Source organism: Canis lupus, chromosome 11 (assembly GCF_011100685.1).
Source record: "Canis lupus familiaris isolate Mischka breed German Shepherd chromosome 11, alternate assembly UU_Cfam_GSD_1.0, whole genome shotgun sequence".
Classification (NCBI taxonomy): domain Eukaryota; kingdom Metazoa; phylum Chordata; class Mammalia; order Carnivora; family Canidae; genus Canis; species Canis lupus.
The window spans coordinates 14,800,029-14,823,757 of NC_049232.1; the positions used below are offsets into that span (position 1 = coordinate 14,800,029).

Here is a 23,729-nt window from a genome sequence, read left to right on the forward strand (position 1 = left end):
TTTCAATAATTACTAGTAACATTTTAGGAAAATTCATGAAAATATTAATTTCTTTAGTTTTTGAAGAACATTACTGACACAGAATAGAACAAAAATGATTTGGATATGGATTTAGGGACATAGCAATAGAGAGATAGCAGTTGAGAAAGAGAGAGACAGAACCTAAAAGACGGGGCCCTCCTATTTCCAACAATTTAAATGTGAGTCCTGCATGCATATACTTGACATGTCAAAATCCAACAAAAACTTGTTAATGTGATAGATATGAATGATAGGATTGGATATTTAGATCTTTTTAGGCCTTATTTGGAAGTCAGTAGATTTGAGGTAATGCTTTAGACCTCAAGCTCTGACAATGTTTGCCAAACTGCAATCCTTTGGGTAAATGCTACCTGAGCCCGGGCATCTGAGACAGGTCTATGGAAGAAGTTGAATGCTATGGGTAGGAGGAGGTCATTGCATTATCTGTGGGTTGCACTTGCAGTGTGCTGGAAGGTGGAGGTTCACTATTGTCTTTTACTTTAAAAACTGGGTTGCATTGAAATTCCACATGAACTGATTTATTCAAAAGTAACAAATGTTGATAAAGCTTACGCTCACATAGCTCCAACCACTATTTTGCATGATGTTATCGAATGAATACTTAGTGATTTCCTAAAGGAAACTCTGGCACGTTTATCCTATCATACACTCCCAGTGTTAACTCTTATAAATGCTCAGCTCATAGACAGGTTGGCAGCACTCCGATGGTGGCATTGACAATAGTTTGGCACTTGGCTGAAAAAATACAAGATATATGCACCACAGACTTGATAGGTTGTAATCTTTCACTACTGAAGAAACAGTTATATAATTTTAGAGCAATCAGAGACTTTACATGGCATCTACGCAGACTCCTTGACTTTATATTTATAAGAAACCACTTCCCAAACAGGGCAGTGGCTACCCATTGACAGATTAGCTGGCAGTAGAGGTGAAATTGGAACATGGTCTTCTGATTGTTACCCCAAAGGTATTTTTTTTAGGGGAAGGGATTTATTGCAAGATTATGAGTGTGGGAGGCAAAATTCTGGCCCCCATAACCTTATCCTTCTGGTATTCTACACATAAGTTGTTCTCTCACATAGCAAAAGAACCTTTCCAGGTGTAACTAAGGTTACTAAGTCTCTGAAATTAACAACATAGGCACATTACCCTGATTATCCAGTTGTGCCCAATGTCAAAGGAACCTTTAAGAGGAGAAGAGAAGCTAGAGAGATTAAGAAGCTCAAGAAGCCCTAGATGTGCCATGGAAGGAGACCGTGTGGAGATGGAGGGGTCATGAGAATATGGATAGACACTAGAAGTCTCAGCCAACAGCCAGAGAGGAAATGGGACCTCAGTCCCTCAGCCATACAGAACTTAATTTAGCCAACAACCTGAAAGAGCCTGGAAGTGGATTTTTCCCCAGAGCCTCCAGAAAGGAATGCAGTTTTGACAGCACCATGATTTCAGAGCCCAGCCGAGTCATGGAACTAAAATAATAAATGAGTGTTATTTTAAGCCATAAGTTTTTTGTAAAGCAGCAATAGAAACCTAATACATCCAGTTTGTCAAAATTCTTCTCCCAGTTTCTCAATCTTTTATAGAGTTTATAAGGTGCCCTCAATTTCTCTTTCTCTTTTTTCTTCAATTCCTTCTCTAAGCAGGAAAATGTTTATGCAAATATCAGCTTGCAATGTGACTCCCACCCACACACAGAGAGGGCTTCATCCATCTGAATACAAGCCCTCAGATCTTTGTGGAGTTGTCTAGTGGGATGGATCTCTTATTTTTTCACCAAAGTTGCTCCTAGTTCTTCTCTGGCCCTGTTTGCTTGCTCATTTCCATTGCTTTGCCAATGCCCCAGCACATCCTAAGATCATTTATATATAACATTAGAGAGGTTCTGTAGGATGCTCCCAAAGCTTTGAATCTCAGGAAGCAGGAGCTTTGCTGGTTCTGCACAGAAGCAGAGAATAGCTTGCTCAGTCTCTCCATTCTACTCGTGGTTGCTGGGCTCCAAAGCAGCTTTCTCTGTGCATGGGGGATTCACGAGGTCCTTTTCACTGGTTGTGAGGAACCACATGCCCCATCATAGCCTTCTGCTTTGTATCATCTCTTCTTAGACGGAGAATGAAAACCACTTCATGGGAGGTGATGGAGAAATCCTGCCACTTTCTTTCCTTTTGTTTCCCCTTCCTCCTTACCTTGGCTTTTCACCAGTGAAACATGTTTTCTGCCAATGACAAAAATAAAAAATCTCCTTCCCACTCCAATGGAGAAAAGCTGGTGGGTGGGCACATATATATTATATGTGTATAATTATTTGACCAACACAAATATTCCTTATAAGCCTATCGATTATTTGCCCTTGGTTAAAATAAAATAGACAACTTTTATAATCATCCTCAGCATATTTTGATAATAGACACTGCATGGGTGGAGTAGTATCCTTCAAAAAGATATGCCCACTTCTTAATCCCCAGAACCTGTGAGTCATACATTATACAGCAAAAGATATGATTAAGCTAAGGGTTTGAGAGGAGCTTATCCTGGGTTATCCAGGTAGGCCCTAAATCCATTGAGAAGTATCTTAATGAGAGTAAGGGAAATTTCACAGACACACAGGGCACAAACATACAGAGAGGAGGAGGCAGTATGGCCTTGGAGACAGAGGTTGGAGTGATGTACCCACAAGCCAAGGAATGCCTGGAGCTAGTAGAAGATGGAAGAGCAAGGCATAGATTCTCCCCTAGCACACCCTGAGAGAGGATGGTCCTCTTGAAATGTTGACTTCAGACTTGTGGTTTCCAGAACTATGAGAACATAAATTTCTGTTTGAAGTCAAGGCTGTGGTAATTTGTCACAGCAGCTGTAGGAAACTAATATAGACAACAAACCCCTAGATTCTAATTGTGTAAAATATGCACAATTCTGTCCATTTCACTTGTTTGCTTGTAGATAGAGGAGCTCTACTGCTTATAGATTAGTGTTCACTGTCACCTTGTTAGATGTTGAACTTATGAGAATGTTTGCTCAAAATATCTGTCAATGAACTAGTTCTCCCTAAATGTCTGCGACATTGCACTGTACATTATTAATCTGGTTGTATTTATTGAAAGCTTACTCTGAATAAATTAAGTCAATATGCCAGTAACTATGGGGAAAGGGGAAACAGTACAGAAAATGAAACAGTAATATAATAATAATTAATAATAATAATAGTATCTAACTCTTCCTAGCACCATGTGTCAGACACTGTTGTAAGTATCCAGCATATAACACATTTATATATTATAATATTTCACACCCCCATAAGGTTGGAACTTTTATTTATCCCACCGTATAGGGAGTACTGAGGCAATGGCAATAGTCGGGTGATTTTCTGGTCCCAGAGGTGGTGGGTGGCAAAGCCAGGATTCAAAGTCTGTGCTCAATGACTGTCACGAGCCCTTGGTCATGGAGAGAACCATACCTCAGAGTTCGATAAACTGCCTAGAGAAAATTTCAGTTGCTGTGGAGCCCAGCTACAGATAAACTTTAACAAACATCACTACCATTGATTATTTACTTCTATTTAGGATGATTTCCAAGAGATGAGTTCAGATTCTTATCAGACCTTGTAATGATAGCTTGCCCTTAAGTATCCATGTTTCTTCTCAGGGCTGAATTCGGTCTTACCACTGGTGAGAGTGGGGTATATAGCATCTCCATTCTTTTTTATTCTACTCTAATTAATTAATTAATTAATTAATTACAGAGACAGACAGCATGAGTGGGAGGGGCAGAGGGAAAGGGAGAGAGGATCTTAAGCAGACTCCAAAGCTAAGGGCAAAGCCTGATGCAGGGCTCAACTGAGGACCCTAAGTTGAAATCGAGTCTGACCTTTAACTGCCCAAGTTATAGTTGTTTCTTTCTTTTTTTTCTTTTAAACCCAGGCCCCAAAGTTCTCCACCATTACCTAGCTCTTGTCTTTGACAATCAAGGCTCTGTTTCTACAAATGGACTGCATGAAAGAATCACACCCAGAACAAGACTTTTTTCAGTGGAAGGATCCCTAGCCTGGAAGGTGAAGGGAGGAGGGCATGGTTAGAGCTGTTTGTTTTACTTCCAGGGGCCCCCTGTTTGGAGCGGTTTAGAATTTCCTGGCTGGGCTGCACCACTGCAGGCAGATGTTCGAAGCCCTTGTGCTCCATGGAGGTGAAGCTAACAAACAGCCCCTTCGAGAGGCTCCTCTTTTTCACTGAGTTGATGGACAAGAGGCTGTGAACTTTGATACACCAAACAGTCGGGCTTGTGGGGGTTGAAACTGTGCCAAACAGCTGCCTCCTTTGAGAGAGGCAGGGAGCAGAGCCCCGCTGGCTGGCGCTGGCGGTGGGGGGCGGGAGGGTGTGTGAGAAGGTGTGCCAAAACAGTTCACAGAAACCATGAAGAAATTTCAATTTATGTGGTTGCAAAAGAGGAGGGAACCGAGGAAATTGAACTTTCAGTGAAGTCTGATAATTAAACTCAGGAGTACTGACAGGGTAGCTGAACACAACAGATAAATAACTACTTTCCGGTAATTATAAGCCAGGATGGTAACATATTAGACAAGCTGGTTCACTTGGTATTTTCAAGTCTGACATTTCGATTCTAGAGGATATTTGGATCTGTGCTAACAGATTTCTTTCTTTTTTCTCCACTCACTTTCCCTTTCCCACTCCCCATTGCTTGCTGAAAATGAAATATGATTTTAGGGCGGCACTTTCCAGCATGTTCTGTATGTAGGCCTTACGTGATATAGCACACCTCAGAGCCCACTGCTGCTGGGCACAGTTGCTCAGATGGTGCCTGCTTTTCCAAACATCATAAAATATTATTAAAAAGAGCCCAGGCGTTCCCTAATAGAAAAACACGCTACAAATTACACATTCTATTTATAGCCTGTCCTTCATTAATCATAGAATGCGAAAGCTTTTAACAAATCATCTCATAGTACAAACACTTCATTTCACAAAGAAGAAACCGAGGCAAAGAGTTCTTTTCTAAGACGTACTGTTTTCAAAAGGAATAAAACAGACACTTAAGTCAAGGGAACAAAACCCTTCTCTTTTATGAATAGAAATGACACAGAGACACACAATTTTCCTTCTCTCTTTGAGAATAATGTTAGAATACTTTTAACAGCTGAATTTACATAATAGGATAAAGATTTTTGTCCTTTTCTGTGTGGTGTGTGGACTGGATGGGTGCCACGGTCCTCAGGCAGAAATGAAAATGAACGCTTTTTTCTGTGCTGGTCCCACAATGAAACCACCCATGAAGAACTAAGAGGTGTCCATGTGCGCCTGCAGCTTGAGCGATCTCAAGTGTCCTGACCCAAACTCCAGATGGTATAGATTTTGCTTTGTTGACTCTCAACCCCATGTTTTCTTTACTTTTTTTTTTTTTTTAATTCACAGAAACAGTGTCCTAATTTATTAACGTCTGTGGGGAAATCAAGTCCCAACACCAGCCCTACGACGGCCTGGCAAGGAGACATCATTTCCCAGCTCCGTTTGAGAAGACTTTGTCCACCCTGCTTGGCACTTGGACAGGCTGAAACGGAATGTCTTTTGTTGTAAACACCTAATTTGTTTATTTTGAACTGTCTGAGTAGCTAGATCAAAGACCAATGTCAAATGCCCAAAGCAATGTTTGTCAGCAGTGGACTTTTTTTTTTTTTTTTAAATTCTCCTTGTCCTTAAAGCAACCGAAAGGGGGGAAAAATACTCATACTGTATTTCCACAAAAGCGTAGGAAAGTTCATTTTGGCAGCCTCTTGCAACAGAATGAATACATGCTACTGAGTACAGACCATTTGTCTCCTGATTACAACAGACCCCAGGGGAACTGGTGTTGGCTTTGAATTCCACCTCTCTTTCTCCCACAGCCTCCTTGCTGTGACAGTTCCACCCCCAATCCTCAGAGCACAGAGCACTAGGGAGTCAGATCTCTTCGCCGTGTGTTTTAGTCTGCTTTCTAAATTAAAATGGGGCTTTCTTCTTTGTAACATGTTGACTCGTCTCGAAAAAAATATATCTTTAAACTGTCCTCCTTTACAATGCACTGGTGCTATCATGAATGCAGTCAATGTGCGTGTGAGTGTCACACACATGGCAATGAGGGCATCCAGTCCCTTCTGTGAAAAACTGTACCAGCTTGCTAGCTGTGCTTGAGCCCCTTTGCACTGTTTGCTTGTTGCTTTATGAAGACTCACATTGTGTTTTTCTCCTTGTAGGATTATTGTTTTAAAACGGGGCGGAATGTGTTTTTATTACCCCAAAAGCGCAGTTTTATTGTTAGACAGTCTTGAGGGTGGCCAGGATGTATTCCCCTCGATTACACCCATTTTCACTGATATTCCATAAGCACGGCTAAGACCACCACTGGGAGGGAAAGCCTAGGCTGAAGCGTTCAGTTCACACTTAGCAGTGGTTCCTGCCGTGAGCACTTTTTTCCTTTGCACTTTTGTTTTGTTGCTCATTTCCTTAGAGAGAAAAGTAAACCACAAAATATTTTGCAAAAGCTTCCTCTGTTTCAGATTATATGAATTTGGTTGATACACTTGTCTCTTTCTTCTTTTATATTCCTACTCACTTTATTTTCCCCCTTCACAATTATTTTTCGTGTGTGTGTGTGTGTGTGTACAGATGAAGCAGCAGCAGCGAGCTGTCATTTGGCAGTTTCTTTTCCATTATGTTTTCACTGCTGGGAAATGCTGGAACAAAGGCATCCAAAGTGTTACTGAATGGGGATCAACACACAGCCTTGCTGGTGAGGCTGTAATCAGCCTGTCTTGGAGGAAAATGCATGCTTTTCAGCACTGGTTGGAGATTTTTGTATTTATCTTTGAAATGCATGCTTAGCCCACGTAGGCAAGTGATGTGTTATTGCCATGTCCTTATGCGGCCCACCACTTTTGTGAGCAGAATGGAAGAAACGGAATGTGACCTGTCAACCCTCAGTGAGCATGAAGTAGTCCAACAGACGTTTTTAAAACACAAAGAGAGGCCCAGCTTATGTCAGTGTCAATTTCTAAAACACGTTTTTATCAGGGATTTTGTTCTTGTCCTCTTCTGGCCAGATATGCACGTGGGGAAGTCATGCTGCTGCTGCTGCTGCTGACGTGTTACTCGTGAACAGTTCTGGCAGGGGGTCAGGGGCAAGTAGCAAGAATAGGATGAGCTGGGGCACCTGGGTGGCTCAGTAGGGTAAGCGTCTGCCCTTAGCTCAGGTCACGATCCCAGGGTCCTGGAATCAAGCCCTGAGTTGGGCTCCTACTTAGGGGGAGTCTGCTTCTTTCCCTCTGCCCTGCCGGCTGCTCCTGCTAGCTCGCTCTCTCTCTCTCTCCCTCTCCTCTCTCTCAAATAAATAAATATTAAAAGAAAAGAATAGGATGAACTGAAAAGGTAGTGGGCATTCTCAGCACTGGAAAAGGCATAGGAGTGGGGTAGCAGGGGTGGCATCTAGGTCACACACCAGTTCCTATGGAACGCGCACCCCAATCTGGAATTAGAACACCCCTAGGACTCAAGATAGTTCTCTTGTACACCTTTTCAGGCAACTCCCCACCCCCATCCCACCGGTCACCACTCTTCTGATTTCTATCCCCATAGATTAAATTTCCGCATTTGCTTTCTAATTGCCAAGCCATAGAATGTAACACGATATATCAGAAAAACAAATCGTGCTGCTTTGAGAGTTAAGTCTTATGTATAATTTATGTAATACTTGGGATTCATCTGACACTGTAAAATGTAATCTCTGTGTATTAAAGATTCGTTGAAAAATGTTCCTTGATTTTCCCCCTAAACTACTTAGTATTAATGATATGTCCTGAAAAAGTAGAGATTCAATGAATGAGAGAAGTATTTGATTTATAAACTAAAAACACAGATCTCTTAAGTTCAAGTTTGAAATGGCACAAAGCCTCCAAGTATCTTAAGACCACCGCTTCATAGTACAGTAGCAACTCTTTAGCCTTAGAGGATTAGGCAAAGTCCTCATTGCCTCTATAAGTAGAGTGACTTAATGGCCACTGAGTTCTGCAAGCAGTTGGCTTCTGAGCTCTTCTCAGGTGGATCTGTTCACTTGTCCCCACTTCTTGAATTGGTGCCTACCAAGCATTTACTGTGTTAATAATCACACAAGGTTTAATTCTTATCATAATTCTTTCATTTAATAAGTATCACACCAACTGGCCAAATAAGAGTGTAAAAGAAAGACTACTGAGTTTCCACAGAGGGAAATTTTATGCCAAAGACTCAATAAAGTTGATTTGTTAAAATGACAAAAGAAGTTGATATCAAATTAAATAGACTAGATCACTGTTAAAAAAAAAAAGAGAGAGAGAGAAGTTCTCTTGAAATTCATAGTCATTTGAAGGAACTAAGCTAGAAGTCAAGCTGAGGCATTATAAAAGTTGTTTTGTTTTTATTTATTAAAGAAACACTTAATGGTATTTTCAATGTACCAGGAACTGTTCTAAGTGTTCTAGAAATATTAACCCACTTAATCCTTATAACTACTCTATGTGGTAGGTAATATTATGCCATTTGTCATATGCGGAGACTAGGGCACAGGGAGGCTATGCAACTTCCCATTGAGTTACACAGCTGGCAAGGAGCAGAGCTGAGATTCAGAACCCAGGCAGCTTTGTCCAGAGGCCATTTTCTTCCCACTGTGCTCCCATAACTCTCCTTATCCATGAAAATCTATCCATGACAACTCCCTGACTGGCACATCCACTTGCAGAGGAAACAACAAAAATGCTATAGTCCATCATCTTAAGACTGTGAAGAATGAATGTTTAAACCTAATTCACGTTTTTGTTAAACAAAGATACTGACATTATCTAGGTTTCTCTCTTTTTGAATATTAGCTTTAACCTATTTGCATTAGTGGTCCCAGTTGGTTCATTGACTAAATGGGCTTCTTCTCCTCAACCAATAGCTCAACATATTCATTTCCCATCAAGGTTTAAGAGAGCACAGCTGTTTACTGGAATTGTTAGGAAGGCCAAGACTATTTGTAAAATGAAACAAAGTTGGATTAAATGACTTATTGGACCCTTTTTAACACCAATGTTTTGTTGTCATACATATCTAGAGTTGGAGTGGTTTTACTAGCTTTACTTTGTTTTATGAACACAGATGTACATGTCTTTGAGCTCACCCATCCATTTCATAATTGAAAAACAGAGAAAGAAGGTACTTAAGCCCAAACCATTCACTACTATTGGCAAAACAGTTGATACGTCATTTTCTTATGTGAAGGAACAAAATCTCTCTTTTTATTCTTATTTTTATTAATTAAAGAGTAATTTACATCCAATGAAATGCTTAGATATTGAGAATATGGTGCTATGAGTTTTAATAAATATGTACACTAATGTAACCTACACTTCAATCAAGTTCTAGATAATTTCCATTCCCCCAGGAAGTGCTCTCTGCCTCTTTCCAGTCAATACCCTCCCCACCCTACAGGTAACAACTGCTCTTCTGATTCCTATTGCCATAGATTAGTTTTCCTGTGAGCATATTTGCTTTAAAATTGCCAACCAATATAGTTTAATACAACATATCAGAAAAACAAATAGTACTGTTTTCTGAAGTGTTAGGTCCAATTTATACAATACTTGGATTCATCTGACAGTATGAAGTGTAATCTAGTAGTCAAATAATACCATGGTGATTTCATCATCTGCTGAAATACTGATTTTTAAAACAATCTCTGAGAAAGGATAAAAAATGAATTTAGAGTTCTAAGGTTTCCAAGTTTTATCACTAAGTTTCTGTGACTCTGCAAATTGTGAAATCTCTTATACCTTCCCTTTCTCTTTGATGCTATATTGTTCATTCATAACACTGTATTTAAAACACATTATAAACTCAAAATAAAGTCAAGACTTAAAAAATTGTCCTTTGATTATGTGGAAGTCTATGTCAATGTTGTAGAATGAGGCATCTATAGAAGAACAAATTACTTTCAAAGTCATTAGTTCAGTCAGTATCCATATATTTATAATATTTTGTATTCCATCACATGCCTCTTGAAAAGAAGGAGTCTTCTAGTTGTTTATTTCTATGTAAGAAACTTCCACAAAACTTCAGAGCTTCAAATAATAATTTGTGAATATCTCTTACAGTTCTGTGGGTTGACTGGATTCCACTGGGCAGTTTTCCCTGGGGTTTTGTCCTGTGGTTGCTATCTAATGGCAGCTCCATCTGGAGTCCTCTGAAAGCTTCTTCACTCATGTATCTTGTGTTAGGGCTGGCACAGCTGACAGAGCTGGAAGTGGTTGGGTACCACTCTCCATGTAGTTCCTCCACATGGCTCATTTGGTCTTCTTTATGAGGATGATGGTCTCTGGATACTTTGACTTTTTATGTAATGGCTGGTTTCGCCCCAAAGTGAGTCATGTAATCAGCAAAGACAGAAAATTCTAGGCTTCCATAGGTTTAGCTTCAAAAGTCACAGGGCATCATCTATCACTTTTTCTGTAAGTTATTAGCAATTAAATCATTTCACCTATCCAAATTCAAGTGGAGGAGAATTAGATGTTACTCCTCAGTGAGAGCAGTAGGGAAGAATTTGCAGTTGTCTAATCTACCACAATGAGGTTTATGTTTTTACATCTGCAGCCTGAAGCTCTCTCCTTGTGCTTAAAACACTTCATTGCATAAATCACTACTTTAATTGTCAAGTTATCTATAAGTAAAAGATCAGAGAGATCTCATAATGTTTAGAATTGTAATTTTGATGAAGTCTCTCCTTCTGTTTTAAACTTGGGTGTTTTATCTGTAAAACCTGTCCCTTATCCCCTCAGAAGGATTATATAGATCAGTGTGATAATATGTGAAAATGTAAAACTGTGAAAAATCATACAGAGTTAAGGTATTATCTTGGTTATCATTAAAACAATAATGAATAGATTTCTCCTGCAAAACAATAAAACCAAAATAAGTGTCTTTTTAAAGGTAGTTGAATTCCCCGAGACAGTTCTAAATACCTCAACTTTTTTCCTATTGTCATGAGGACCTGGCTCACAGAGAGTCCTCTGCCTCTGATTCTGCTGACCTTGTTGTATTTTTTTAATAACAAGAACATTTATCTCCACCAGAAATTATATTACACATTCATTCATCTACCTGTTTGGTTTTGTGTCTCTTCTGGAACATGAGTACCTTGTGGGCAGAGACTTCACTTCCTCCATACTCATAAGTAATTGGCAGATATATATGTCTGACACTTCACAAACATTGTTGAATAAATGAATGAATAAGTAAATGATTGGTATAAATGACTGCCCAATCTGGTATCCTAGTTTTGAAGTCTCTTTACCTTTAGAGATCTAACAACTGTCTGTCTGTCTGTCTATCTATCCATCTATCACACAAACCTTATCTGGATACAGTCCTTCCTAAGTTGTAACATATATGCACAATATATTACAGTGCTCATCTTGAAACCAGTTACTTCCTGGCACAGCTCCTTTTCTCTATCTCCTATCTCTGAATATGGCTTCTTACAGCTGCAATAAAATCCAGGCAACCCTTTCTGAGGTATTTCTTTGGTCTATGTCTTATTCTTTCAGTTCTGACTACCATTGTCTCAAACTCGGGATTCATCATGATCTTTTAATGTAGATGCCTTAGCTAGTTTCCTTTCTCATCATGCCCTAGATGGTTTCCTTTCTCATAATTTTCCACAAGCATTAGCATCCTGAAACTTTAGTTTTGTAATTTTATTCTGTTCTGCAGAAAACCTTGGGTGGTCTGCCATGCCTCTCGGATGAATTGCCTCTAGGATGAATTATGGTCTAGCTGTGACCCCATCTAGTTTCTGTCTACCTTTTTTCAGGAGGGTAGACTTCCAACAGTCCAACAATGCAAGCATTCTAAACTAGTTAGTATATTTTACTCTTTCCTGGGCATACAAAGAACCTGGGATACTGTTAATATATAGATTCTGATTCAGAAGTTCAAGGATAGAACTTAAGATTCTGCATTTCTAGCCAGCTCCCAGGTGGTCAAACCTCTCTTGGACTAGCAAGGCTCCATAATAGATTGCATATGTCATGCACTTCCACATACCCGTGTCTTATTCTGTTCTCCTGCCCAGAATGTTCTTTCCTTACCTCACCGCCTGGTGAACTCCTCTATTCCAAAGACACAGATCAAATACCATTTCTTACAGCCTTTCTTTCTACCTTTATCTAGAAGAATTGAAACTTAATCTGTTTTCTTCTAGTGCTTTGATGATACTGATTTAGTACGAGTTTTTCTTCCTAAGTTAGGTGAGTTCCTGGCAGGCAGTGACAATACCATTATTAGAATTTGTGTGGGAATAAAACTCATACCCAAAGTAATTATTTTGTGATGTATAACATATAAAATATATAATATAGAAAGTAGAGAGTGCTCACAAACTCCTATGTGACTACAGAGGTATATGAAATAATTGTTGCATGTCAATTATGTGCTAGCCTTCTATAAAATGCCACATGTAGCAGGTGCACAATATATATCTGTTACAATGGTTTTAAAGAATGATTTTAAGTTCTAACACTTTACTAGAGAAAATGCTGGTCTGGTCATCAGACATTCTTACTCTCTGTTGGAGAATTTGGTAGACCATAAATTACCTTCCTGAAAAATGTATAATATTTACTATCTAATTTAATGATCCAAAAATCTGTACTGAATCAGAAATAGAAATGTTAAAGTAATTACACTGAGAAGTCAATTTAATGAATGCCCAATATGTGAAAGCATTATTTCTGTAATCTTTTTTATTGCCCAATTTATCATTTTTATTGTTCATTTACTTATGCTATATAGTTCAAGAATGAATTATAATCTCTACCCCTCCCCGTTTTTTTCAAGTAGGATCTCTTAGAAAGTAACAAAAAGCTTCTATATGAATAGTATTTTTGTCCTTGTTGAAGTGAATCTGTTTGATTCTTAGGTGCTTTGGATGATTTCCCTAGAGCCTTCCCTTAATTATATCATACATATGTTTAAACAAGCATTTGCTTTTCTCACAGTCTAAATTCTTCTAACTTGATTTTTTAGGGTGGCCGCAAGATCCAAATTGTGCTGTCTGCAATCACTTAATGGCTCTGGTCTTATAAGCACAGAATTCCGAGTTTGGAAGGCAAAGTCTCTGTGCAGTTTGAATATTTGCATCGCACAAACAGCAGAATATAACCGCATAGCTGACACAGGTCATCATGTGACTTCAGCGGCCCCATCCCCAACCCATCCTGGTTGCAAAACAAAAAGTAGCATACATCATGTGTCACCATCACAATGAAAGAGTTTTGTTTTTTTTGTTTGTCTGTTTTTCTGTCAGAATATACAGAAAAAGGGATCCCTGGGTGGCGCAGCGGTTTGGCGCCCGCCTTTGGCCCAGGGCGCGATCCTGGAGACCCGGGATCGAATCCCACGTCGGGCTCCCGGTGCATGGAGCCTGCTTCTCCCTCTGCCTGTGTCTCTGCCTCTCTCTCTCTCTGTGACTATCATAAATAAATAAAAAAAAAAAATTTAAAAAAAAAAAAAAAAAAAAAAAAAAAAAAAGAATATACAGAAAAAATTCTTGGTAAGAATGGAGCATCAGCTTTTAAAAAATTGATTCAGCTTTAGCTTCAGACCCTATTAAGAATTTCTTGCATGATTTTGGCCTAATATATCTTAAATACCTGTTAAAAAAACCCGTAACTGAAACATTGCAAAATGCTTCCAAAGCATTTTTAGATCATCAGGCAATTCATACATGGCAAGAGAATACTTCTACCTTCAAGTTGATTGTGTTAGAGAACTTTAAGAATCAAACAAATGTACATTTACACAAGATAGTAACAATTTTCAATTTTGTATATTAACCAAATAATTCAAAAAGAAATGTAATAGTAATCCAAGTATTACCAGATAAGTTCTTGAGCCCATGAAGAATGATTAATGATGATGAAGAAAAGGAAAGCTTTTAAAACATAAGCTCCAGAAAAGAGTAATTCATTAAAAAATGACTTAATCATTTAAATTATTTGAGTTTATTTATAGCTTGTCCTACCTTAAAGTAAATTTTATTTTTCTAACAAATTACAATGATAATAACAACAATACCTGCCATGCTACTTTATTTTAGAATTTGGAGGTGGCGGTGGGGCAGAGAACAAACTTCTATGGTTGTCATGTTTTTAATGTGGGGAAAAAATTTCTTGGGAGGTTTTAGATGCCAAATCGATTTTGCCTGAATATAACTGATAAGTGAGTCTTGGCTGATGAGTGCCATGCTCACTGATATAAACTGCTGATAGATCAAGTTGGTTGAAATAGGTCTAGAAATGTCAAGCAAACCCTACTTGCTAAGTGTAATAGCTTGATGGTAGCCGCAAATTATAGTTTGGATAGTCTAGTGTTTCCAAAGGCAAAATGGAAATAGTCTTTCATAAATCTGAAAGTGTAGACCAGAGTCATTTCAATCCCATCTGTGAATGGGTATCTCAATTTAATTGAAGCATGATTTTCTACCATAGAGATGGCCACTACCTATATTGTGTGGGTAGCTAGCTACTTTGGTGTTTTCACAGTGGTGAAATGCCCCATTCCTGAATAACCATTCTAAAACTGTCCACAGTTGTTCTTTTCCAGGAATCAATAGAAAATTGTGGGCTTTTCAGCATACTAAACCTAGGCTTCTGTCTCTTGAGACTAAAAGCAATGTGCGGTAATGAGGGTAGATTTCAGGCTTTATCTTTGCATCTAAAGAGATAATGATAGTAAACATTATGAGTATTGTTCATGGAAATCATTGGAGATTTTGTTTCTCATGTTTAGATCCTTATTTGGGTAATATATTGGGGGTGAGATACTTTAAAGCAAAAAAGATATATTTCTTCCCCGTAGGCAAAGATAGTAGAGAGGAAAGCTTTATGGACTGCAACCAAATTAAGGTAGATAATTACAGCTTTATCTGGGATTGTGTATGCTGATGAGTACATGTGACCACTAACAAAAGAAAGGCTAAAGAGAAAAATGACCTTCCTGGGAGCGGGTTTTTTTTGTTTGTTTGTTGTATTCAATCATTTAGTAAAATAATCACAATATAGGAGGGGGAAAAAAGTGCTGTTTTTCTCTGTTAAGATGAAAAGTTTTGAAAGGGAACACTGAAGCTATCTAAGAAACTGAGGGAAGTGCAGCAAGCAGAAATGACCACACAAGCTATTACTGCGGCACTAAGAGAGTGGTCCAAGCTAGAGGGTAGGAGAAAGGGTCACAATGCACAAAATAGCAATGAGGCATAAGTAGTGTAGGACAAGAATGTTCCCTGTTACCTCTAGTCACTTAGAGACCCAAGAAACTGGGACATCACGAGCCATTTACATAGCATATTTGAACTGCATGGTTAATGCTTGTTGCTCTCTGTTAAATTTCTTCCCACGGTACTGCATTGTGCTCTTTTAAATAGGAAGCTTTGGCTTATCTAATAGAAATGGTTTCCCATTTGCTGAGTGGGACCTCATGTGAAGTGAAAAATCAAAGCCCCTTAAAAAAAGTAACCTAGTCCTTTGGGCCAGGGTCATCTTAACACTAGAATTAAATTATGCAAATATAAATTGAAATTCAAGGTGATTGCTCTGTATAATCCATTCATCATCTCTCTATTTCTCTTTGCTTGCAGAAACAGCTAGACAGTATCTTTTGTTATAGAACAAACTCAAATGGCAGGGTTCACCATAGAGTAATTCAACCCTATTACAGAAGAGATCTCATGATTAATATAAACCATTTGGTCTTTGAAGTTGTCTCATTATAAATAGAAATGCTGTAGTCAAATTCCCTTGAGATGGAATTTTGCTAGATTTGATCTCCTTTCCCTGCCTTCACTTCCCTTCCTTTTCCTTCTCCCCTCCCCTTTCTTCTTTCCCCTTCCCCTTACTATCAAGTATCAAGGTAAACACTAGGGGTACTCTAGGTTATGATGATTTTTTTTCATAATTTTCATTAATACCAGATGTCAGTGACAAATGCCACATATTAATACTTCTAGCTGAAGTTTGTATCAAAATGCTAGTTTCAAGGCTGGTATTTTGCATGTACTGGGAGCCTAATATCACTGGTGGCCTCCATATGGACTCTGAATTGTGGATCATTCTGAAAATTCTACCATGAATAGCCAGTAATCCCCAAATACAAAACAATAGTGGAATCTAGGGTAGACTCCTATTTGGGGAGGCTAGTGTTGGAAGGGAGGACAGGATGATTTCATGCTATGCCTACCCTCCTTTCAGATAAGTAATAACTGGAAGACATTGCTTAAAGCTATTTGAATTAAAAGAACAAACTAACACATAAAACTCCAGAAATATTATGAGTCAGCAGTAGGAATGTTCCTTGTCAATCACAGGATGCTAAGCTTCATCCATTTAGAGTGTATATAAACCCTTAGGGCTTTTTTTGGCCGGGGGGGAGGGAGAGGGTCGCTGTCTCAGTCCAAAAAAAGAACTCCAAACATTAATCCTGCCAGTTTAGATTTTACTGGGGATTTAAAGTCACCACTACCTTCCATAGGGTTCATTCACGCTCAGTTGGGACAAATAATGGCTTAGCAGGAATTGGTTTACAATCCTGGTGGACCCCTGTGGAGTTAATAAGTCCAGAAATACCACTTGGATGGAAACGTATGATAATCATATGATTATCTTTTTAAAAAATCCATTCCTTAGTCTCATGTATAAAAATAAAAAATGCACAGGGCTTAGACATCCCTTTATTGTATCAAATTAAATCGGATTTAATGCTTGGTTGTGTGTCATCCAGCTCAGACCCATTTGTACAAGGCTGTGGAGTGACGAGCTGGTTCAGATGAATGAATAGCTTTCTCATTACTTCACCCCCATTCTGCTGTCTCTTTTCCTGTCCTTTGTATTATAATGGAGGACAGCTGTGGCAGTGAAGTGAATATTAACTAACCCCAGTGCCTCAGCAGATTGTGACTTTAATCCCTGCAAATACCACTAAAATCAAAATTTAATTACACTCAGAGTAGCTCTGTTAATGCCTGAAAAATATTTAACAATTAGTGGTTGGCTTAATTAAGCAAACTGCCTTTCACAAAGCAACCTGAAAAGTCCTCCCAAACCCTTCCCCCATCCTTTTTTTTTATTTTTTATCCCTTAGACTAATTAGTCTGATGTAAGCTCACAGCACTTCATTTACTGTTACTGAGTCTGCTGCGTAGCTGATCTAGGCTCTGAGCTTAACAGCCTGTAATAGAAGGGGAAGTTGTAAGAAGAAAGAAATTAGGTTCACTGCACGCAGATACTTAATAAAAAATAATCCTTTTAATAAACTGCTAATCATTGTTAGTCATTTCCTCATTCATATTCATATCTGTATAATATATGAATATATGTTAACATGTATACACAACAGTGGCTATCTCTCATTTACAGTATTAGTTATGGAATATTCAGGAAAGCCATTAACAAATAAATTAACCCAGAATAACTTCTAGCGAAAGAATTATTCTTTGTCCATATGGATTGGAAAACTACATTTGAATTTAGAAGAAAGGGACAATATATACTTTTGTTTGTAAACTAAAGAGGATGATAGAAGAATGAATGACAAAATAGCTGTTAAAATGTAAATCCTATTCTCTGATTGATACATGATACCACCTGACCTACTTTGTTACATGTTTATTCCCTCATCCAGGCATCAAATATTTATTGATGATTTAATATGACTTGCTGGGCCAATACAAGTATATTACTATAAATCTTTGCATCAACACCTATGGAATGTTTTAAAATGGCACAGAAGGGTGGCTTATACAATCTATTTTTTAAGCTTCATTTTCTACTTGGATTCTTAGGAAAGATCTTGCCACTAAATAATTGAGAGACTAAAATACAATAACACTTGAGAAGAAGGTCACTTATTTGGCAAACTAAGAAAAGAAACAGGGATCAGAGAATAGCAGCAACAACAAAAATTGCCTTGAAGAACCAAACAAGTCCCAGAACTATCAATGAGCTTAGAGACCACAGAATCCGATCAACCTCATGTTTTACAAAAGAGAAAACTGAAATTCAGAGTTGAAGTGATCATCCAGGGTCATATGAAGAACTGTTGCAGAGTTACTGTAGAGCCCTCCAGACTTCCTGCTCCAGACCTATTCTCTTTCATCTGATATTGGACACAATTAGAGCAAAGGATATTACATGATTTCCCAAATCACAGCAGATGAGAAGTCACAAATTAGAGGCTGAGGGAAGTTTCTAGAAGTTGAGAGTTCAGCTGTTGTGAAATAGTAGAATCTATGATCAAATTTGGACATTGCTAAGTAGAAATTTAAGTAATCTGGAAAAGACAGTCTCTTGGTAACACTCAAATGCAGGGTATGAATAAACATCACATTTTAAAATTTGGTAATGCATATCTGTGCTGCCTCAGCTTATCTAATTTTATTGTGTAGGTATGCGTGTGTGCGTGCGTGTGTGTGTGCGTGTGTGTGTGATTCTCTCCTTTGGGGCTTTTAAGACAATAGGACACACACACACAAGATTAAGATAATAAACTGATTTAGTTATTTTCTTTTTGAGAATATCAAAAGGAAAATACTTTTCTCTGCTCCTAGTAAACTTTGAGAGTTTTAGCTTCAATGATATGTTAATTTGTCCAGTGAAGAAAAAAAAAGACCTGTAGTCTAATTATTAAGAGATTTTTTTCACTTGTATGGAGTTATTATTCCTTACTTAAGACTAGTTCCTGAATATTTTGGCTATTGCTTAATTCAATGATTAAGGGGAAAGAAAAAAAAGAAAGAAAGAAAGAAAGAAAGAAAGAAAGAAAGAAAGAAAGAAAGAAAGAAAGAAAGAAAGAAAGAAAGAATCATTCATGTGTAAGTGTCTATACATGTGTTCCATACACCCACACCTAACTCAGTCAGCCATCTCTAATCCCATACAGTTCTGTACATTGCCACATAATTGGCAGGTTATGTTTCAAGTCTCATGGTTGGTTGAGGATGGAGATGAAATCACAGTTTATAATACAGAAGGAGTGCATATGGGTTGTGATTGAGATACTTGTATTTTGACTGAAGAATTGTGGAGCAACTGGATTAACCACTATAAATCCTTCAGTGGCAGCAATTTAACTTTTTAATAGTAAGGAAAATGGCATATTACATTTCAAAATTGGTATATTTGAAAAATGAGTATTAACATGATGATATGAACTGATGCAAAATCTTCTTATGGGTTTTCCAGAAATAAATGTGTTTTAATGCTACATGCAACTTGTGTTTCAAATTCTTGTGTCTATTAGTCACATACACATATCTTTATTTCTTCTTGAATGTATTCTGCATAACTATTAACCAAATGTTCACTCACCATCAAATTCTGTTTCTTTAGTGTGTTTTCTCATTCAAAAGCACATAATCATTCTCCTTAATGATACAAATAATCCACTTCTAATGGACTATTATACCTCTTTTCCATTCTTGAAAAGCATTATTGCTTTTAGGTTTTTAGTTAAATGTTATACAATTTCAACATAGTATAATATACTTAATTGAACTTTAAGTTTCTCTGTAAAAGAGCAGCAAGTATTAAAAGCCAAACAGAAAAATTGCCAAAGTCAATTCACTTCAATTCAACTGTCAAAACTTTCCATGTGAAAAATGAATGGAAACATTCTGTTTCAAATAAGCATATTTAGGGTATGGTATTCTCTTTTGACTCTGAAAATCCTTTGAAAATAAAGTAGCTTGTCCATGCTTGTTTTCAATTTGCAAAATGTCAGCTATATCTACGAAATGGTCAGTGAGCATCGTCATCTTGACTAATAAGGAAAGAACTGTTCTCTTGGAAGAGACATTAAATCTTTTGTGTTTCCAAAGTATCATTTCATATTTTTCAGCAAGAATTTATCTAATAGTGGCTAGTGACATAAATATATAACACCACCTCTTCCCTACATCCTGCATTGCCATCCTGGCCACACGTACCATCCCTCCCCCAACCCTCCTCCACTAATGTCCTAAAAGAAGAGAAATAAACTCTTAACTAAGTTTAATATTTGTTATGATTTAAATTTCAAGTCGATTTATGTTTAAATGTATGGATATATTTATTCGATCATAATACAGGAAAAAGATCTTAAGCTCATTAAGGCCTGTAGCATAAAGTAAACCTCAACCTCGAATTCTATTACAAAGATACATTGAATAATAATTTTGGAAGGACAGAAAAAGCTCAACCTCCCTACTTCAGACAGATGGATTTTATTACTCAGAATAATTCATTTTCAACTTTTTCTTAACTATCCCTAGAGCTGGAGATTCTACAATTAACTAGCAGTATATCATCCTGATACTTAAATAGTAATTTCTAATTTCCATTTGAAACCACTTCCACTTCCTTCTACCAGATTTTCCATGGTGCTCAAGAAGAGCTGGTTAGCACACAAATAGAGAAGACACCATATATAATAGAAATTGATTTATTCCTTCTCTCCTGTAGGCTGAATGTCTAAGATTCACTTACTTCTTACTTTTAGAACTTACATTCTTTCCAAATCTCATGTGTTCTTGAATATTCTACCTTTAAGGAATCATCCTTCCTCATAATGGCCAGATAGTATTTTGAGCTTCCATTCCAGGAAATACAAAAAGTCTGGCCTTTTACCAAGTGTTCTTCCTCATTGAGTTTCTGGATCTCTCTGAGGAATGGTTCCACTAACTCATTCTGAGGGGTCACTAGTCATTTTTAAAAGCTTCCTAGCTTTATGCCACTGTCTCTCTGGAATATAATATGCCAATAACTCCATGCTTCTCATCTTCATACAATAGCTCATCACCTTCATTATAGAATGTATTTCCAAATAGCAGTATTTCCAAATTCCTGACAGAGACCAATATTCAAGATTCTGGAATGAGAAGCCAAAATTCCTGGAAATTCTCAGGTAGTCCAGAAATCATAAATTCTCCTTTATTTTTCTAATTTTTTTCTGTGGTAATGAGTGAAAATAAACTGTAAGCCATTTTTATACTACAGTTTCAGAGACTTTATGTAAAAATGATATAATAATAAAAACATGGCTTTACACGATTGTATCTTTTAATAACGTAAAAAAAACTCTCCTTCTGATATGAACATTTTATGATAGAAAACATTAAAGAAAATAACATCCATATAAAATTAATGATAAATAATTTAGTTCACTGAAAGATAATGCCACACATATTTAATAATTAGAAATGATCTTCCCCCCAAAAAAAGAAATGATCTTCCTTAAAATGAAGTTTTAAAACCCACCAAGTGTTAATTGCCCTATTACATGATCTTGCTCTTTTTCTCAGTCCAGAAAATTTTCATTTTTCAACAACATTGACCAAATTGTTACAAATTTGTCCACAAGGTTCTTTAAGATTACTATACCTGTTCCTTCATAAATCTCATTTCCTTTTTCATGATAAAAATATTTTGTTTGCTTACCCTGGATTGGCTTTTGTCATTGAAATCAATAATGTTTTTTTAATAGAGATTTAGATCAGTTTCTGAATTCCTCTTGAAATACTCCACACTAATATCTTCTGTTTGCATTTCTTCTTTTCAGATATTTACAAAGCACCACAGCATATATCCAATTCCTGGAAACGCCAGGGAATATTATTGGGTAGCATTTAAATAGCATAACATTCAAATACCCTAGCAAAGTTAATAGCAATACACAGAATGCCATGTCAAAATCACTAACTTGAGAATGTATTTTGGCTCTAAAATTCATTTCTGAGAACATCGAATTTGTATAAAATATACTACTCTTAACAATCTTATTAATATCTGTTTGCAAAAAAAAATTGTCAGCAAAAAAAAAATCTGCAAAAAAACCTGTCAGGGTCAGGAACACACTTAAAACATGGCAACAACCTCAAGTAAGATAGGTTAGATCAGAATTACTTCTCTCCAATGTGCTCTTGTCCTGGTTCCAGAAATATCAACTTTAAGCTTTCACTCTGTGTCTGCATTTCCTCCTCTTGCTTTCAGTTTGACATTGGCAATTTCTTCTACCAGTAATGTTTGTCTGTTGATATTAAGCTCTAAATCTTACAGGAAAATTATAGTGCCTTTCTTCTGTTTTCTTGATTCTTTTATTCTCACATCAGATAGGTAATATGCTGAGGTTGTAACAAGATTTGAGGGAGGTGAATGTCATCATGCTTATGATATGTTTTCTTGATTTTTTGACTCTTTTTCTCAGGATTCAGGAGTAGGAAAAAATATACATTTCCTGAGATATGCTTGGAAAGTATTTCCACATGGAAAAGGTAAACCCAAGTTACTCCCTTAGTTCTCCCAGAGCTATAACATGGAGGTGATGGAGGTGGTGATACTCCGTTCTTTTTTTTTTTATCAAAAATATAAAACATATAAAAATTAAGATGTGTTAAAGAACCTCTGGGCATATATCACTCAGGCTCAACAACTACCAATATATGACCAATGTTGTTTAACTTGTGTATCTACCCATTTCCATCACTCTCTTTTCTTGGATTATTTTGAACTAAATCTTATATATCATATCATTTTATCTTTAATATACTTCTGTGTAAAACTACAAAAGATGAAGACTTTAAAAAATATACCTACAAAGGACAAAGTGGAACTGACATAAGGACAGATATATAAGATCACTGGACTAGAACTGAGAATTTAGGGGGAAATTCCAAATACATCTATTGTCACATGATTTTGAAAGAAATCCTAAGACATTCAATGGAAAGAGAGAATAGGCTTTTTCAACAAATGGGGTCAGATAATGAATTTCCACTGCAAAAAAAAAAAAATGAAGTTGGGCCCTTACCCTCACACCATATACAAAGGTTTATTCAAAATGGATCAAAGATGTAAGTGTAAGAAAACTAAAACTATAAGACTCTTAGAAGAAAATTTTATGACCTTAAATTAGGTCATGGTTTCTTAGTTATGACACCTAAAACACAAGCAACCAGAGAAAAAATGGACAAACAATTAAAACTTCTGTTCTTCAAAGGATACACATAAGAAAATGAAAAAACTCAACCCATGGAATCGAAAAAATCTGCAAATCATCTATCTGATAAGAATCTAGGATTCAGAATATATAAAAAACTTTTCCTACTCAACAATAAAGACAATTCAATTAAAAATAGACAAAGAAGGGGCAACTGGGTAGCTTAGTCTGTTAAGCATCTGACTTTGGCGCAGGTCATGATCTTGGGTCTTGGGATATGCCTGCATCAGGCCCCCTGGTCAGCAGGGAGTCTGCTTGTCTTTCTCCCTCTGCCCTTCCCCCTGCTTGTGTACTCCCTCTCTCTCAAATAAGTAAATCTTAATAAAAAATTAGACAAAGGAATAAACACTTATCCAAAAAAGACACAAATGACAAATAAGCCCATGAAAAGATGTTCAAAATAATGTTATCAGATAAATACAAATCAAAGCCACAGTAAGATTCCACTTTACATGCACTAGGATGGCTACAATAAAAAAAAAAGATGGACAATAGCAAGTGTTGATGAGGATGTGGAGTAATTGAAGCTCACATACATTGCTCTTGAGAATATAAAATAGAGCAACTGCTTTGGAAAGTATTTTGGCAGTTCTTCCAAAAGTTAAACTAGTG

At 37.1% G+C, this 23,729-nt stretch overlaps 1 long non-coding RNA gene across 1 annotated transcript in view; it reads right to left on the reverse strand.

Annotated features, from left to right (window-relative positions):
* Positions 1-23,729, reverse strand: part of LOC106559535 — a 167,768-nt gene that overhangs the window by 110,284 nt on the left and 33,755 nt on the right. The window lies entirely within an intron of this gene.